The sequence below is a fragment of the Bacillus rossius genome, chromosome 5 (assembly GCF_032445375.1).
Source record: "Bacillus rossius redtenbacheri isolate Brsri chromosome 5, Brsri_v3, whole genome shotgun sequence".
Classification (NCBI taxonomy): Eukaryota; Metazoa; Arthropoda; class Insecta; order Phasmatodea; family Bacillidae; genus Bacillus; species Bacillus rossius.
This window is the reverse complement of record NC_086333.1, coordinates 30612713-30631454: the sequence shown is the minus strand read 5'-3', so window position 1 is coordinate 30631454 and position 18742 is coordinate 30612713. Positions and strand designations below refer to the sequence as shown.

At 42.3% G+C, this 18742-nt stretch overlaps 1 protein-coding gene across 12 annotated transcripts in view; it reads right to left on the bottom strand.

Moving 5' to 3' along the window:
• Positions 1 to 18742, bottom strand: part of LOC134531686 (MAP kinase-activating death domain protein) — a 268039-nt gene that overhangs the window by 205270 nt on the left and 44027 nt on the right. Inside the window, exon 1 of one of the 12 annotated variants that reach the window (XM_063367489.1) lies at positions 12850 to 12950. The exons of 9 other annotated variants lie outside the window; for them this stretch is intronic. The gene's annotated coding sequence lies outside the window, so the exon portion shown is untranslated. 2 more of the 12 variants (XM_063367492.1, XM_063367488.1) reach the window with 2 other exon arrangements.

Here is an 18742-nt window from a genome sequence, read left to right as displayed (position 1 = left end):
ACTGCTGGTTTCGCATAATTTATATTAATAAATCCAGTAAATAAAATAACTTTACATACTGGACAAAATTCTAGAATCTAAAATCTGGTTGTTTAATACTCCACCGAGACAGCATCATAGATATTAATATTTCAATGTTCACCTCATGCCGAAAAAAAAAATTATACTTTGAAATCTGAATTTATCATTGTAAAAAATAACTATACTATAATGTTTGTCATCAAATAAAAGTTCAAAAATTATTTTGGTTTTAATAAAATATACTGAAAAAAGATTTGTGCAAACATTTTTTTTTATTTTTATACATTAGGGACTTGCATCTCATAGACAAGGTTACTGGAGACGGCAATGCGATACTGACAAGGAATATTGGGAAAAGAAACAGTCATGGCCTATTTTTAAGGGCCCGTCCCAGCTTTGATCGGTAGTGATTCTAAGAAAACATGAAAAAACACAATTCAAATAGCCAGACCAGCATCAAACTCTCGTTCTCCAGAATCTTACCACTGTGCTTCCTCGCTCCGCCACACAAAACATAAATATTCAGTTCATAACCCAAACTTGTACAACAAAATAAGTAAATCACAATAGCTAATTAAAACCCTACTGCAAAATGATACTATGGTAGATTATAAACCTCAACCTAATTTAAAATGTTTTGTTAAGTACGGTATAATACATTTTGGAAACCATTCACACAAGTTTCTGTATATTTTCAGTTTATTTGTACATTGTGTTAATAACAAATCATCAACCAACATCAACTAAATTGTTTTATAATGATAAACATTTTGGGGGTAATCAAATTTACATCAAATGTTTACTGAAATCTATAAAGTCAAAGTACTACTATTTCCAGATACCATAATTAAAAATTGTGCATGTAAATGAAATCCTGAAATGTTTCCCTCTATTTTTATAGCAGATTGAAAATGGAAGCACTTTTTGCCATTTCACTTTTATCACAAAAAGATTTTTTTTACTACAGATAAGTTATGTACTTTTGTATCTGCTTCATCTTGCCACTCCAGTATCTGCCCAATAAGCAGGCTACCTCCTCATTATTCCAAGCAGTGATTTTTTTTTATTCTAATGACACATGTATCAATCGTAAATAAAACAATAATTTTTTTGAACCTCACTTTCAGCAGGAATAGTTTTTCTATAAAACCTCGCAACAATATTAATGAATTAACAAAAAAAAATGTATACATTGTGTATAATATACAAATATATTATATTTGTAATAAACCTTTCAATAACTCTTTTTAGTAGCTAAATTCTTATTCCAGGGTGTCTACAAATATCTGGTAAACTAATTTCAGGACTTTTCAATACCTTTAAGTAACATTTTGTTACAAATATTTTATATCACAGGATTATTTTTTACCCATGATTAGTAACATTAAACTAAACAAAATAGATCAACAAAAAGAAAGCTAAAACCTTTTCATACATACTAATTTACACATGGTTTAATAGGACAGTCTATTTATATTTAATATGGGGCTGTAAACTGAAAAAGAGGTACCAAATAATCAAATAAAAATTAGCAGAAGGTTGCTTGAAATTAAATTTTCATGACTTCTAGCACATTCACAGATTATATCGGAACTTTTTTATGACTTCCGTTGTAGAATTCTGCTGTAAAAATCCTATAGCTGTTCTGCAAATAAAATAAAAATTCAAAAATACAACTTAGTCTGTAGCATAAGAGTGTCCGTCACGGGCAGCGCGATAGTGCTAAACAGTATCCGTGCTGTGACCAGGAAAGCAGCTTCACCGCGCATCCCGGCATGCCACGCACTTCCCCTTGTAAGATTTAATTACCTCGGCCATCTTTATATTATTTAAAGGAACTGTTGCTCTTTATTTATGTTTCAATATTTATATATATTTTTTTAATTTTCATAAGTACCAGTGATTTATCTTGTTAGAATGTTTTCATGATCATGGCGATGTATGTTAATAACAACATTTTGCATTAGGTATTGATGACTTTATTACCAGGAAAAGGACCCGCAGTACACTGCATGCAGAGGATTCACAGTGAAAGGGTGAGAGGGGGAACCCCCATCATTGCTCTGGAAAAACAATGCCACAACAACTCAAAACAACTACAAACTTGAGATGTAGTGAAAAATAAAGTATTAAAATATTTGGGAAGAGTTTCGGGAGAAGGAAATAAATTATTAAAAATTTATTATACATACGTATCACAATATTATATATTTTTATATATAAATAACAGTACTTATACATTGATTTCAAATACCATACTACATTTTTGGGGCTGATGGGGCTCTATCCAATGGCAGGAGCAAAAATCACCCTCCCCAATTCCCAGCTTAAGGCAACACATGTTGCCAAGGGACATATAGACCAAATGAGTTCGGCTTCAAACACCCTTTTCAAACAAAAAAAAAAAAAATAGTTTATTGAAAAACAGAAAATCTTACGATAGTTATAAATTATTGTATCTGTATTATAAAAGACTAAACTTTATGGTACATGGACCATAATTTGAAGACAGATACCAAAATTATGGTAAGTGCACAATAAATTTTAAATACTGAAGCATAACTATGGTAGACTTGTCTTAAGCCTTGGGCTTACGGAAGTATGAAATACATAGGTTTTCCTTATACTGGGCAAAATCAGGGAATTTGACCTCCTGCCCCTCCCCCCTCCCTAGGGAGGGTGACATTTTCAAACATCAAAACATACCATTCGGTAATGCTAGCTCCTATGAGGGGGTTAGGGGAAGGGAGAGGATGAAGGGGGAGGGGGGAGTTTTTCCGGAAAGCAAGGATGGTAGATGTGTTTAAAGCTTGGATGTTACCATCAGTCCAGCCATTTTATTTTGAAAACCACTGAAAATTTTTGTTAAAACTTCCATTCTTTATTAATGAATTAATAGACAAATGAATAGCCATTTTGGAATAGCCGTTAAAAGTCTATTTTACTTCATTCGGTCTGTTTGGTTAAGTTTTCATGTGCATTCACGTAGTTTTTATTTTTTAATTGCTGTATTTCTTTTACATACCAAGACCTGGATACAGAGATGGTTCTAGAACATTTGGATGAAGTATAAGGATATTTTGAGAATGGTGAATTACAGACATTCCCATGGAAATTACCAATGTGTTAGAAAGATAAACGGAATGAAGGATCCAGTTATATGTATGAAAAACTATGTTCATGTATAGTAAAGTGTGGCCATATTGGCCAAGATGTTTATAGTATGTACATGGGATTGGTTGTTGATATGTGTCACTTGGACAAGTCCTCAGTGAAAGCGGAATCTGCCATCAGGCAACTGTTCTGAATGTAGTTAGAGGAAAAAAATTTCATGGCTGTGGTCCATGAAATGCCCATTGGAAACTTTCTTTGGAAATTTCAAATTAGTATTTGTTGACCACAGACTTAGGTAAAAGTCCACAAGGCAAACATGAATAGTTTCTATGTCATTCCAAGGACAGAGTCCTTTGGTTGTACTTGAAGTTGAAGACACTCAATTCAGATGTGCTCTTTAAAAACTGGCCTTAATGTTGATTGTTATGTATTTAGGTTAAGATATTTTGTATGACAAGGTTGGCATTATCTGGGTTAAGATAGTTGTGTTGTCTGGTTGGTATTATGTATGTGACAGTTGAACTGTAGCCATGTTTGTGGAAGGGAACCTACAATGTTAAGAGTTGTGTCTTTAATAAATAAAGACATTTGCAGAACATAATAATGGCGACGAGGTAAACCGGTACAGACGCGATGCCTGCAGTGTGTGTAATCGACGATTGTGCGGTTAAGGGATGATCGAAAACATGGCGCTTTTTCAATCCTTTGGCGAATTCGTTCCGGGACGAGACACGTGGCAAACATATTCAGAGCGCCTACAGTTTTATTTTGTGGCTAACCACATAACGAAGGACGAGGAGAAACGAGCGATTTTTTTTACAGTATGTGGCACCGAAGTGTACGATTTAGTGACTTCGTTAATAGCGCCGAAATCAACTCTAGAAGTAGCGATCGCCGACGTGCTTGCTCTGCTGACGAACCATTTTGAGCCGAAACCTAGTGAAATTGTCGAGACATTCAAGTTTCATAGAAGGGATCAAGGGGATGGCGAGTCGATCTCGCAGTATGTGGCAGAGCTGCGGCGATTATCGGTACATTGTAATTTCTCAGATCTCGAAAGGATGTTACGAGATCGCCTCGTGTGTGGTGTGCGGGATAAGATGCTGCAGCATGCCCTCCTTGCCAAACCTAAATTGACTTTTAAGGATGCGATGGATATGGCAATTGCAGCAGAAATGACTGGGCGTAATGTGTCGGATATAAGGGGTAGTGTGGAAGAAGTCTCGGAAGCATTGCATAAAGTGACAGTGAGTGGAACCAAGACGGTGCACCAGTTGGACAAAGGGCAAGGGGCAAGAAAAAAGCCACCAGAGGAAAGGATTTGCTGGAGATGTAACGGTGAACACTCCCCAGAACAGTGTTGGCACTGCCGCACCATTTGTAACTTTTGTTCTAAGCAAGGTCATTTGGAACGGGCTTGCATTGCGAAAAAGAAGGGACTTACGAAAACAAAGAAAGACAGGCAAGGTTGGCATGATCGTAGTGGCACAAGTAAACCTGGTCGAGAAGGTACAAGTAAGACTTACAAAATGTCTGATCAGGTGGAACTAGAAGAGTCGGAAGAATCACTGATTTATAGTCTGTATAGGACCACAGCTAATGCGCAGCCAAAACCGCCAATGCTAATGGAGCTCAAGTTAAATGGTAAAATACATAAGATGGAAATTGACTCAGGTGCAGGCCACACTATCATTAGTTGGGATACATTCAAGCAGTTATGGCCTGAGAACCCGCAGTTAAAAGAGACTAAACTGGTGCTACAGACGTGGTCAAAAGAGAGGCTGAGAGTATTAGGGTCATTAGAAGCAGAGGTCAAGACTAGTAATACTGAAGCCAAACTGCCGCTGCTGGTTGCTGAGGGACGAGGACCGAGTTTGTTAGGGAGAAACTGGTTTGAGCCACTTGGTATATATGTCCACGGTGTTCATGCTGTCACACAAGATGAGGTATGTAAAATGTTAAACCAACATCCACGAGTTTTTGATAATGCAGAGTTAGGCCACTATGTAGGGCCTCCAGTGACTATAGAGTTACAGCCAGATGTGAAGCCGATATTCAAGAAAAGTCGTGTGGTGGTCTTCGCGTTGCGAGACAGAGTGGGTGAAGAAATTGACAGGTTAGTGGAAAGAGGGGTTTATGAACCTGTAACACATTCTGCATGGGCCACTCCTATTGTACCAATCCGTAAAGCAGATGGATCAGTACGCATCTGTGGGGACTACAAATGTACTGTGAATAACGTTTGCAAAACTAGTGTTTATCCGCTTCCCACAATAAATGAAGCATTTGCTAACCTAACGGGTGGGACTATATTTACAAAGTTAGACCTAGAGGACGCATATCTGCAGCTTTCAGTTGATGAGGCAACCTCTGAGGTGCTGACAGTAAATACAATGAAGGGGCTTTTTAAGGTGAAGCGACTACCATTCGGTGTTAGTAGTGGTCCAGCAATTTTTCAGCGACAAATGGAGATGATGTTGGCTGGGATAGATGGGGTAGTGGTATTGTTAGATGATATTTTAGTTACTGGAAGAAATGCAGAGGAACACTGGCAGCGGGTACATGAGGTCTTGGGAAGGATAGATAGGGCAGGACTGCGGCTGAAAAAGTCAAAATGCAGGTTTGCTGTACACAGTGTGGTGTTTTTGGGGTACAGAATTGATGAGGAAGGTGTGCATCCAACACAGGAGAAGATCGAAGCGATCCACAAGGCTCCAGAACCGACATCCCGTAAAGAGCTTCAGTCATTTCTGGGTCTTTTGAACTTTTACGAGAGGTTCCTAAAGGATAAAGCTTCTGTACTAGAACCCCTTCACCGCTTATTGGATCATGGGACCCTTTGGAAATGGACCCATGAACATAGTGAGGCGTTTGGCAAAGCGAAAGAACTGTTGCAGTCGGATGTGGTGCTGACACACTATGATCCACAAAAGCGTCTCATTCTCACCTGTGATGCTTCGGAATATGGAGTGGGCGCAGTCTTAGCCCATGTAATGGAAGATGGGTGTGAGGCACCTATTGCTTTTGGATCACGAACCTTGCATAAGCAGGAAAGAAACTACTCACAACTGGATAAAGAAGCACTAGCTATTATGTTTGGAGTCACGAAATTCCGCCAGTATGTGACAGGAAGACCATTTATTATTGTGAGCGACCATAAGCCCTTACTGCGCCTATTGGATCCCACTAAGCAAACACCAGACATACTGTCTCCACGGCTGTTGCGTTGGAGTTTGTGGCTAGCCATGTACGACTACCAGCTAGTTCACAAGGCAGGGACCAAGATTGGCCATGCTGATGCATTGAGCCGGTTGCCTATGCAGTCAGAGATGTTTAAAATTCCAGTAGTGGGTGATGTGTTGATGCTGGAAGAAATGTCAGACTTGCCAGTAAGAGCAGACAAAATAGCACAAGATACAGAAGAGGATCCGACACTAGCTCAAGTTAAACAAAACACTTGTATGGGTTGGCCAGAGGGAGATGTTGCAGAAGATCTTCGTCCATATGTTCGTCGTAAAGAACAATTGTCTGTCTACAAAGGTTGCATCTTGTGGGGGAACCGTGTGATTATTCCGCCATCTTTAAGGCCACAAATGTTACAGGTACTGCATGCAGCACATGATGGAGTTGTCAGGTCCAAGGCGTTAGCCCGCAGCTACATGTGGTGGCCTAAGATGGACACCGACATTGAAGCAATTGTTGGACAATGTGTGGAATGTCAGCAGCAACGAGCAAACCCCCCAAAAGTGAAAGACGTTTCTTGGATTGCAGAAACAAAACCATGGCAAAGAATACACATAGATTTTTTTGGCCCATTTCAAGGGCAAGTATTCCTGATAGTTGTTGATGCATATTCCAGGTGGCCAGAAGTCAGGAGGGTGCAGTCTATGACCTCTACATCAGTCGTCAGAGAACTTAGAGACATATTCAGCTCACATGGCCTACCACATAGTATAGTGAGTGACAATGGAACAGCTTTTGTGTCTGCGGAAATGAGAACTTTTCTAACAAAGAATGGGATTCGACTAATACGAACAACACCTTTTCACCCATCTACAAATGGCCAGGCTGAAAGAATGGTACAAACTATTAAAGGGAAACTTAAGAAGCTTTCGAGTGGTGATTGGCAAACAAGATTGGCTCGTATGCTGTTTTCTTTGCGGACAACACCCTGTACAGTGACTAACAAGACGCCATCAATGCTGCTGATGGGTAGGTCATTGCGTACAACATTGGAACAGATACACCCAAAGGCTTGTGAGGATCGTCAAACTTTGAACATCCCTGAAACGGTGAGATGTTTTGATGTTGGAGATCCAGTACTGTACAGGAATCACAGTGGGGCTAAAAAATGGCTGTTGGGAGTCATCAAGGCAAAGGAAGGGCCCTTGACATATGTAGTGTCAAGTAGTAGTGGACAATCATATAGGCGTCACACTGATCAGTTACTCCGAAGAGCATGGCCACAAGTTGCGGAGGGTTATTCAAAAGGGGAGACGTCTAGCATCGCAGTCAATTCGACTGGCCAGAGACAAGGGGATAATAGCAAGGATGTGGCAGTGGTACACTGGAAGCCTGGCTGTTCAGCTAAAGGGTCAAGACCAAGATCACCACCCCGAGAACAAGCACCACCTCCTAAGGCTCAAGACTGGGAACCTTTCAGAGGTTTCGCAGAGTGTCCTTCAGCACTACCATCTCGAGTGCAGACACCATCTATAGGGGTAGAAGAATCCGAAGACATGTTGGCATCCAGGATGGGAAATGGCTGTCGTCGGCAACAAGATAATGAGACACTTAGAACTTCAAAGAGAGTAACACGATTACCAAACAGACTAAATGATTTTGTAGTGTACTAAGTTAAGGGGAAAGATATGTTATGTATTTAGGTTAAGATATTTTGTATGACAAGGTTGGCATTATCTGGGTTAAGATAGTTGTGTTGTCTGGTTGGTATTATGTATGTGACAGTTGAACTGTAGCCATGTTTGTGGAAGGGAACCTACAATGTTAAGAGTTGTGTCTTTAATAAATAAAGACATTTGCAGAACATAATATTGATATTCTGTATTACTGGTTTATACACTGTCTTAATATAAGGCATAGTTTTTTATCAATGTGCAGTTAAAGGAATGGCTTATGCTTTGACCATAGTGTGCAAGTGTAATATCCAAAAATTTATAAACACTGTAAGAAATATCCATTTAATTCTCTTCTATAGTAATAACTGACTATTCGGTCATAAATGTCTCATCTCTCCATCAGTAAGTTCAATTTACTGGATTGTGAAAATGGACATGACAGTAGACAAATTGCCTTACCGTCTCATAATCTTTAACCTGGAAAAAGGAAAGAAGGGTTGCAAGTGCCACTATGCAGTATGCTTATGTTTGGCTAACATTTTAAAAGTTTTTGTCTGCAACTTAGGTTAGTCTAGGGTGAAATTTTGGTAAACAATAGAAATGCAATAAACTGTGTGTGCACAATGGACGAAAGTTTAACATTATTAAGTCTAATGAGAAAGTGCATGCGTGTTTCAGCTAGCTGTACACATGTGGTGGCATTAACATGTATATACTTAGTCACTTTTGTGACCATCTGGGGATGTACCAAGTGTATTGGTGTGCCAAATGAATCTTTGTGTTAGCAAAACTATCTTTCGTTCTTTAAATGATTCATGCAATGGGGAATTTTGATTTAATAAACTTTTTGGACAGAGACCATTTCAGTTGTGCACCGCTTGTCATGGAAAAAATAAAAACTATCTTGTAATACATTATATAAACTAATAGTAAAAATAAATAAATGCAAAATTTCCAATATTTTATAGTTCTGGGATTAAATGATTCATATTCCAATTATTTCACATCAAGTTAAGTGCATGGTTACTGACTGTAAGTTCCTTAATTTTCTTCCCATTCATACTTTTTTTTTTGTTTTATACTTTTTCTTATGCCTTAATAACTAATTATTGCATTTTAACACTGACTATTAAAATATATTATTGCTGACTTTTAGTTTAATTTTTTTGTTATAATAACTTTTAATACATAGCTCAGTCTGCTGGTATGATTATTTTACACAAGGTAGGCATATAACATTTATTTATTGAAAATCTTATACACACAATCAAATTGATTGGTTGGAAGAATGTGAAACCCAATATAGTTCAATATTCACTTGAAATGAAAAACAAATTAGGAAGGAAATCTGTCTTTGGCCCGGCCATAACGTACTGACATTAAACATCCTTGCCTTTTTTGAAAACAGATTCGACTACTCTATATTCCTAATAATCTCTGGAGAACCACATGATTATTTTGCAGAGTTGGTAAACCTATGTATCAAATAAACAGTCAGGCAGTGACAACAGGATAAGGGATATTTCTCACTGAAAACAGTCTTAGCTATGCTATTAAAGCACAAAACCAATTTACATCACTATATTTACATTACAAATAATATTTACAAAACTTTTACACCATCCCTTACCTGAAAATACAATTAAACATTTACCTGGACTTAAAGCATGGCAGCAGTCAAGTTACAGCAAAGACGAATGTAAAATGGTCATTTACATGTGAAAAACTTGAAAATATCTGAATTTGCCTTGACAGAATCATTTTAAATAAAACAAGGAACTGAATGAATCCATTTTCAAGTTTTTTTTATGACGCCTCTATAGTAGACAATTTACTTCTATGCTCCTTAAAAACTAGCATTGTTTTGATTAATGTAGTGCCTGCATACATTTACAAATACATCTGTGCAATTTTCCTGTTCAAGAACTCTCTATAACATTTCAGAGTCTTTACTGCAGGGTGATCAGAAAGTCGGAAACATGAAAGTGAAGGGTGTAATATGTGGTAATGTACAATGTTTTAGTTATAGCACCCACCGCTAACTAATACTGCAAGGGAATAAAAACAAACAGACATGGTATCTTGATGTCGACCCAAGTGTCTCCCCTGCTCATAAAGTCCGTTATGCTGCGCCAACTCCTGAACCATCCCTGCCCGTGCAGTGTGACACTTTAATTTGTATATTAAGAACGTACTTTTATATGTAATAATGGGTCATGTATTATTTTATGTATTATTTTTCTGTAATTTTTGTAATTTCATTATTGTTATATGTCTTTCTAAACATTATGTGACATTTATTTTAATTGCTGTCACCGGGCGACGAAGTCGAGGCCAACACCCGGAATCTCTCCGAGCGCTGCACGTGTCGCGGAGGTGGGGAGAGGTCGGGCGGAGAGGCAGACGCGCGGCAGGAGAGGGGAGTCGGAGTCTGGCGGCCGGACAGGACAGACGTGTCCAGGGACGAGAGTCGCAGGGCAACGACGCAGTAGTCATCTGGCGGCTGAGCGAGGCGGTCGTACAGCGAGACGAGTGTCGCAGGGAGACGATAGCCACGACTGGTGAGATTGGGTCCGGAGAATCAGGAATCTCGCGATCACGTGTGTTACGCTGTCGGTCGCCATTGTAAATAATTTAATTGCATATAAGTATTCTCTTGTTTCCTTGAGGCAGGACATTGCGCGCATCGGCAGACACGTGCGTGCCGCAACAGGACGGACTTCACGTCGCCGGCGACGGCGTTCCAACTTAATTGGTTTCTCGCTATCATAGGGAAGGGGCAGAGACAGTTCATCAAGCGTACACGGAACCAGGGGGTGCAGTCCACACTTGGCGCCTGCCCACCTCCAAACACGTGCAGCCGAGCCTCACTCCGCGGAGGGACGGGTGTTGGGCCACGGATTGCCCATGTACCTAGATTACGAGAAGGGCTCAATAAATACTTGTGGTCAAACTGTCGAAACATCATTGTAGCTCGGATAGTGTTAATTTCCCCCGCCACGAGGCCTGAACCCTCCCTGAGAATATGACGCAACTCGCATCACGGGGGTGATATCCGGGACTACGACAATCTATCGCGGTCAATTGACGTCCGCAGTGTACCTTAGTTTCATGCCTGACAGACATGGTGGCAGCGTGTGTTCATTGTTCAACATTACTGATGTGTTTCACTTTAACTTTTGGTTTACAGCATTTGGTGGGGGTAATTTCATACATGAAAATGGAAGTCAAGGAATAGAAATGTGCAAAAACCACAGTGTTGCCATCTGTGGCAGATGGCGTGGACTAAATTTCACAAACTCAAAGGGAAATGTTATAGTATGTGCACCTAAACTACGTGTGATTTGCATACAGAAATGTAGTTGAATACACAATTTGCAAACTTTTTCACACTCAGCATTAGGTATTTTAAATAATTCTACGTTAAATTTTGTGCCCGAGTTTCGTGTATTTGCAACAGGAGAACACATGAATTAGCTCATTACCAAAATTAGATGTTACAAATCCCTGACGAGTACTGAAAGAATGGCTCACATTTTTGCTGTTTTTTTCTGCAGCTAGTTTGTATGTATGTGTTGCAGATGAGGTTCGACAGAGCTCAACAACATCCGTGTACGAGTAGTCCCGAAAGTGTCACCAATGTGGTGAAACATGCACGTGATTACATAAATGAAAGGTACAGCCATTTCTAGTTTATTTTGGTCCTGTATGTAACTAATTCTTTTCAAGCTCTATTAAACACAGATTTGCATTTGTTGTGCATGACTTTTTGATCTATACTTTTTTTTATTGGTTATTTTTGTAACTATTTAATTTAAATGTGACTTTCACAACTCTCATGATAAACTAACTCATTGTAGACTGGCTTAATACTATTTACCACTTAAAACTGAAAATGTACTGACATCAATTTTCAGGTTATGTAATTTTCGATTAATCTGAAATTATTAAAAATACTATACTCATAATTTATTACATGATGTACCGTCAAGTGGGGTTACTGTATCAGGAACTTCAAACGAGTACACTTGAAAAATATCAAGTACTTTAGTATCAGGTTAGAATTTGCCTGGAATAACACCACGGCCAATGTGCGCAGAACAGGATCGCAGATGATGATAAGTTGGGCGGAGCTTGTGAAAGGGGTGGGAGCAGAAACGACGAATAAGGGATAAAGAAGGTAAAGAATGTAGGGGAGGAAGCGCAGGGGAAGGCGTTGAAGGAGAGGCGCAAAGCGAAATTGTTACAAGTCATTTGTTTATTGTCCTACTTCAAAGTACGCTCAGTGCACAGTGCGTGCACCGTCCCGTTCAATAATAAAACTAATGAAATTTTAATATTAAAAAGTACATTAATACAAGATATAATATTTATATTTGTGCACCTAACAGCTATGAAAATGCAAATTAATTCTCAGTTGACACTAATAACAGATGTAATCAACATATGGACTTTCTTTTTTCGAAAACAATTAGTAACTAGTGTTTTTATACATTAAAAATTCACGATTTTATCAAAAATAAAAAATAAAAAAACAGATATGTACATTAGTGAGCATACTATATCAATGTTTACATTTCAAATGTTTCTTCAGATTAGTCGATGATTTATAACTCAGTTTTTGTTTACACAAATTACAATTAGCAAATTCATTATTTTCCGTGAAAAAATTCCACACAAATGAAGTCTTTTTCGTGCACTTATCCATTCCTTATTTCACTATAAAGATACTAACTACAAAGCATGACAGCCCACAACATGGTGATACACGGCCAGGACGAACTGCAGTGAATGTTGAACTGATTGATACTGGCTGTATCAGGCGGGTATGAGAGTATCAGAGGTAGAGAATTACCAGGCGTGATAAATAATGTAACAGATTCTCCTTCCGGTCGCACGGTCTGCGTACGCGGAGCTTTGTTGCCTCCTGGGAAAGTCTGATACATAAGTATCAGATACTTGTAACATGGTACAATGCTGTATCAGTACCAGGTTGGAACAGAAACCGAAAATTGCTATAACAACCCACCTCTACTTTAAATAGGTACTTTTAATTTTGGTACACCTGAAACCAAGTTCATAAATTACATGGTTTTCAAAAACATTTTATCAGTTTGTTTCCAAAAATGTTTAATATAATCTTCATGCCACTAAACGATTAACAATAAATAACTTAGATATTGATTAAAACATAATTTCCACTGGATTATTAAGTCCATAAAAGTTTTTTAACTACAAGAAAAAATATTTTATTACTATTATTTTCATTAAAATAATTTGTATAAGATGTGTTCTGTGCCTACAAAAAAGTGACAAGTTCGTTGAATAATTAGCATCAAAGATGTGTGCCAAAAAAAGAAACTTATAGTTAACGGACCTATTTTATAAACTGACGAAACACGTCAGTGCTACTTTTATTCACACAGACTGCTATGATACATCGGCGACTCTAAAGCGTGTGCTCAGTATGAACGACAGGAACATGCCACGAGCACAACAAAATGCAGGCGAGTGCAGCGCCACGAACGACTATCATGGACAAGGTATCGATTGTCGATCAAGTGGCAATCGACCAGTGGTCTTTCTTTGCATATAGTTGTTCAGAGACCATGCGATAGTAAGAATACATTTTTTCAGGGAAAAACTTTAATTAATAACTAATTAATTATACCTTAGCCTATCTATGCTCAGAACTTGGCCAGAAATACTCCACTGTGCACAGCATGTCATCGCGGGAAGACAGCCTCAGATGGCATGCAGAGACCAGGGCCTTTCTCAGTTCATCTTTATCTGCCCTTGGGGCTAGCCATGACCATGCACCCTGGAGCCCCTCACCGAACCATCAACACATTCATCACAAAGTAAGGTTACCATCACATTTCATCAGCTGTGCTGCTAGCCCCCCTCCCCTACCCCCCCCCCCCCCCCCAATAATCCAACAGTAACATTTCTCAACTTCAGTGAACTCGACTTTTCCATTTAAAATGGCCTGACGACTTTCGGGGCCCATCCTTGTTCCGCTTAAATGGTGTTTAATTAGTTTAAGCCCTATTGTCACTTTCCTTTCATTTAATATGTAATCATTCAGCCATGCCTACATGGCTTAATTATATGTTCGCAGGTTTGCATTTAAGGGTCTTGTTCATAGTGAAACTATTGGGGGATGGCCACTATATCTTAGGGCGGTATTCTAAGACATTCAGGTAAGTTAGCGAATAAACACTACATTGTTGGGATAAAACTGTATCCTAACTCGCAGACTTTATTCCAGAATGTGTCCAAAACCAATCCCTATTAGGTAACGAAAAAGCAACCGTTTTAATAAACTGTTCCCTGGTCGATACTATAAATTGATTCCAATACATTCTAGTGGATGTTTGGCAACTATCGATACATTTGCTATGCCAAATACCCTACAGATAGCAGCACTATCATGCGAATTAAATTGTGTAATTTTAATATCCTCAAGTACTTTTACAGTTTTGATTAGTTCTTGTTATGTCCATTAAAGTGTACAAAAAGTATTCAATAATAGTTTCGCTATTATATAGTTTGATTTGGCACACCAACATGCTTGTTACATACCCCAATAATTATAAAAATGACTTGTCGTCGTCCCTCCGAAGGCCATAAAGCCAGGCCTCCACCCGCCAGTATTAAACCCTGCTAACGGAACGCACCCCTAGCACATTTCACGTGAGTCAAGCGAGCCACCGACGCTGCTAAGTGCCTTCCCAGATACGTCCATATGCCAAAACCACCAAACAGTTCTCACGCGTCATAAATTGCTGTGATAAATAAAGTGATTTTTAATTAGCAGAACAACACTTAATAGTGAAAGTGCATCGTATGGGTGCAGCGGTTTCCCCTATGGGAAAACCACAATTAATAAACGTCCGGAACGTCCCTTGCAGCCTTCCGCCAATAATTAACCACAGTGTTAACCAACCTAATTTACCTCCCTGTTTTTACTTGCAAATAGCCACTGGAGTAGTCAATAAGTGACAGACAGTCTCCAGCTTGACTTTTTATTTTCAAATATAATTAATCTAAATTTTGTTATGTATTATTATTATAGGCCTTCCGCCAACTAATTCAGACAGATGTCATTTACGAGTTACGAGTGTTCTATAAATAAGAATGACTAATTATGATTATAAAATTGGAATAACGGCACATTAGAAAGTTTGGCACGTCATTACGCTTCCTGCCCTCCCAATCCGTCACAAAGAAGCAGTAGAGTTTGACGTCGTCTGGCCGACGACCACCCCAGAGCCCGACCTGCACCCGCCAGTATACGCTCCCGCTAACGGAACACACCCCTGGCCATGGCCCACCCGAGTCAGGCGACCCGAACAGCAATTAAAGACAAAGCCGTGGAAACCTGAGTAGACAAGAGAAGAACCGTACCCATTCCTCCTGAAACATTAAATTAGGATTTTAGCGACAATAAAATCTCTTCCAGACACACCCGTTTGGAGTCTAGCGTAATGAGGTCACGCCTGGCGCGAGAGAGGCCGAGCCTCCCTCGGACGCCATGCCAGTTCGGCAGTTCAGCGCAGCTCATGGACCGGGGCGGACCTACGTCCCACGGAGAGGCAACATCCTTTGTCTACATTGAAAGTAACGTCCGGTAAATATAGTCACTAATTAACCAAACCCCTTTTATTACTTAACCTCTCCGTAAGTACCCGGTCCCTTTTTTCGGTCCCGGACCTAATCCGGCCGCATCAACTTAAGGACACCCCGCACCACACTTGGTCAGCGGGGCTGCTCTTCAGCATACGGCACGGGCCGTCTCCCACAACGTACAGAACTTTATTTAAGGTCACGCGCACGGCGCTGACCACAAACCCGCAAGGGAACTTGGACAAACTTAATTGCGGTGCGTGTTTCACCACAGTGGGCACAACACCCGCGCCGAGACATTTGCATACGGGATTGGCCGTCTCCAATCGCCCGCCCCTTAATTCAGTGTATTTTTGTATCCCGTATTTTGTACTGCTAACTTACGTTACCCGAGTAACGAGTGCCACGTAACGTGTGCGCGCCCCCTTAATCCAGTGTATTTTTGTATCCTGTGTTTTGTATTGCTAACTTACGTTACCCGAGTAACGAGTGCCACGTAACTTGTGCGCACCCCCTTAATTCAGTGTATTTTTGTATCCTGTATTTTGTATTGCTAACTTACGTTACCCGAGTAACGAGTGCCACGTAACCTGTACGCGCCCCCTTAATTCAGTGTATTTTGTGTCCCGCCTTTGTGTTACGAAATTACGTTACCTGCGTACCCAGTGAGACGTCTGAGACATAACAGCATCCGAGGCCACGTAACGCGGAACACAAACAATAAGGCGCCACGGAATAACAAGTAAAAAACCCCCGGGGACCTCTGTAGAGTGTTGTATTGTGTACGACTCGCTCCTCTGAATAAAAGGTACGACACCACCACCTCAACTCCACGTCTCTTATTTAAAATCATCTCACGCAACACCGCCGCCGGCCCTAGTAGGCCACGCAGGGGCACATACATACACGACCCCAAATTCACGACTAGAAACGAGCTAGTCTGGCGCCCACCCGGACAACACAGATCAAGAACCGCCTTTTCCCACTAGGAGCCACACCGGGACTCGAACCCGAGACCCCGGACGACGGCATTTGGCGCCCGCTGCGTGGGGCAGAAAATAACGTGAAAAATTTTTTTTTTCACTTCTGGACATTTTCGAAATAAATTCACCAACAGGCGACAGCGGAGACACGAAACGGCCATTTTGGACACAGGAAGGGTCGAAGGCCAGACAGACCGGCGCGACGAGGCGAGCGGACAAAGGACACTCCAACCACCCCCACCCCCGCACGTCATCACGGCGAGGCGAGCAACGGAGCGACGTCACCACCCCCACTCCGCACGGACCGTTTTCGCCTCCTCTTTGTGCGGCTGTCCGGGCACCTACCCCCACCTCGTCACCCCCGCTTCACGCTCTCCGCTTCGGGCAACCATCCTGATACCCCCACTCCGCGCGGACCGTTTTCGCCTCCTCTTTGTGCGGCTGTCCGGGCACCTGCCCGCCGCCGATCTCAAACCCGCGCGCTACAACACGCGCCCAGACTACAAACAGCCCGTCACAGACGGCGAACTTGAACGTACAACATACAGCTCAACATGCAGGCACCACCTAAAGACCTCGTGTGCACGCGTTGCCTATTACCAAGGGAAATAGACCTATTGACGGGATCACTGCCGATGTACAGGACATGCCAATGCGCGAACACCCGCGACAACGTCACCGAACAGACCTGGGGCAAGCCCTGGAGCGAGACGTTACTCGGCGAGCCGCACACCCAATTACCGTGGTCATGGGCACCGCTTAAGACGGAGGCACAAGCTAACGTCACACTGGGAGGCATACTACCGACTATGGGCCTCACGAGTGCGCGGACCAATCCGGCACCCAAATACATCCCACCACCAAGCGCAATCACCGGACCAAACACAGGGATGCATACACGCAACCCGTGCTACACAGGGAAGTTAGCACTACCCGAGTTCAGCGGAATAGGGCACGAAATACCCAGAGACTTCCTAACACACTGCGAGGTCAGACTGGCACGGTCCGGAATACCGACCGATGAGTGGTCGGGGCGAGCGAGCGAACAGCTGAAGGGGACCGCCCGCCAATGGTGGAACACCTGGGGACGCTTCGGCATGCCCTGGGAGGAGTTTGCCATGTCGTTCAACCGCCGATTTGACACGGAACACGCACTGGTCCAATGCACGACACAGTTCTATGGCGAACGCCAACGCGACGGCGAACCCGTCGAGCAGTTTCTGGCCAAGAAAATGCAACTGTTCAATCGAGTAGCACCCGGCGCCGCGACAGCCACCGCGCTCGCAACCATTACCACCCTCCTACACAATGAACTGCAACCGTTCATGCGGTGTTACCGCGCAGAGGAAGTCGAGGATTACGTCCGACAAGCCATAGACACGGAACGGAACATCCAGGGACTGCGACACTACGACCCCCCGAACACCGACCGGGACCTGGCCAGACGCCCAATGGGTCAGAGAATAGCCAGCGTCCAGAACCGGGAAGCAGGGGGCTACACACCCGACCGCCCGCGACGAGCCATCGAGGACGCACCACCACCTGGTAGGCCCGATGGGACATCGACGCAACAGGAACCCCCACTACCGCGATGCCAGTTGGGCTGCCCCGCAGGTACCCGCCACTGGCATGTCGACTGCCCACGCCGGCAAACACCACCCGTCACCAACACGTCGGGAAACGCCCACCCGGGGGCACGGCGGTAAAACCCGCGCCTCCGAGCAAACCGAGCCAACCCACACCCGCCGCGGAAACAGCCACACCGCAGCTAAACCAGCTAATCCGTCCCCGCGACGGCCTACTCTGCATCCCCGTGGAAGTCAACGGGCGACCCACGGCGGCCCTGGTAGACACGGGCGCGAGCCACGTGTTCGTGGCCCCCCACCTGGTACCCCCCGGCGCGCTGCAGCCCCACCAGGCCGAGTTACGGTTAGCAACCAGCACGCAACCGGGAAGGACAGTGGGGCAAGCCGAACTCGAGGTACGCATTCGGGACGACGTCACCACGGTAACCGCCCTAGTGGTAGAGGACTTACACGAAGGGATAGTACTAGGCCAACCATGGTTAGTGAGACAAGATGCGGTGATCGAAATGAAACCCAGACGAGTTTACATTGGCACCCGCGAGCGGCTCAC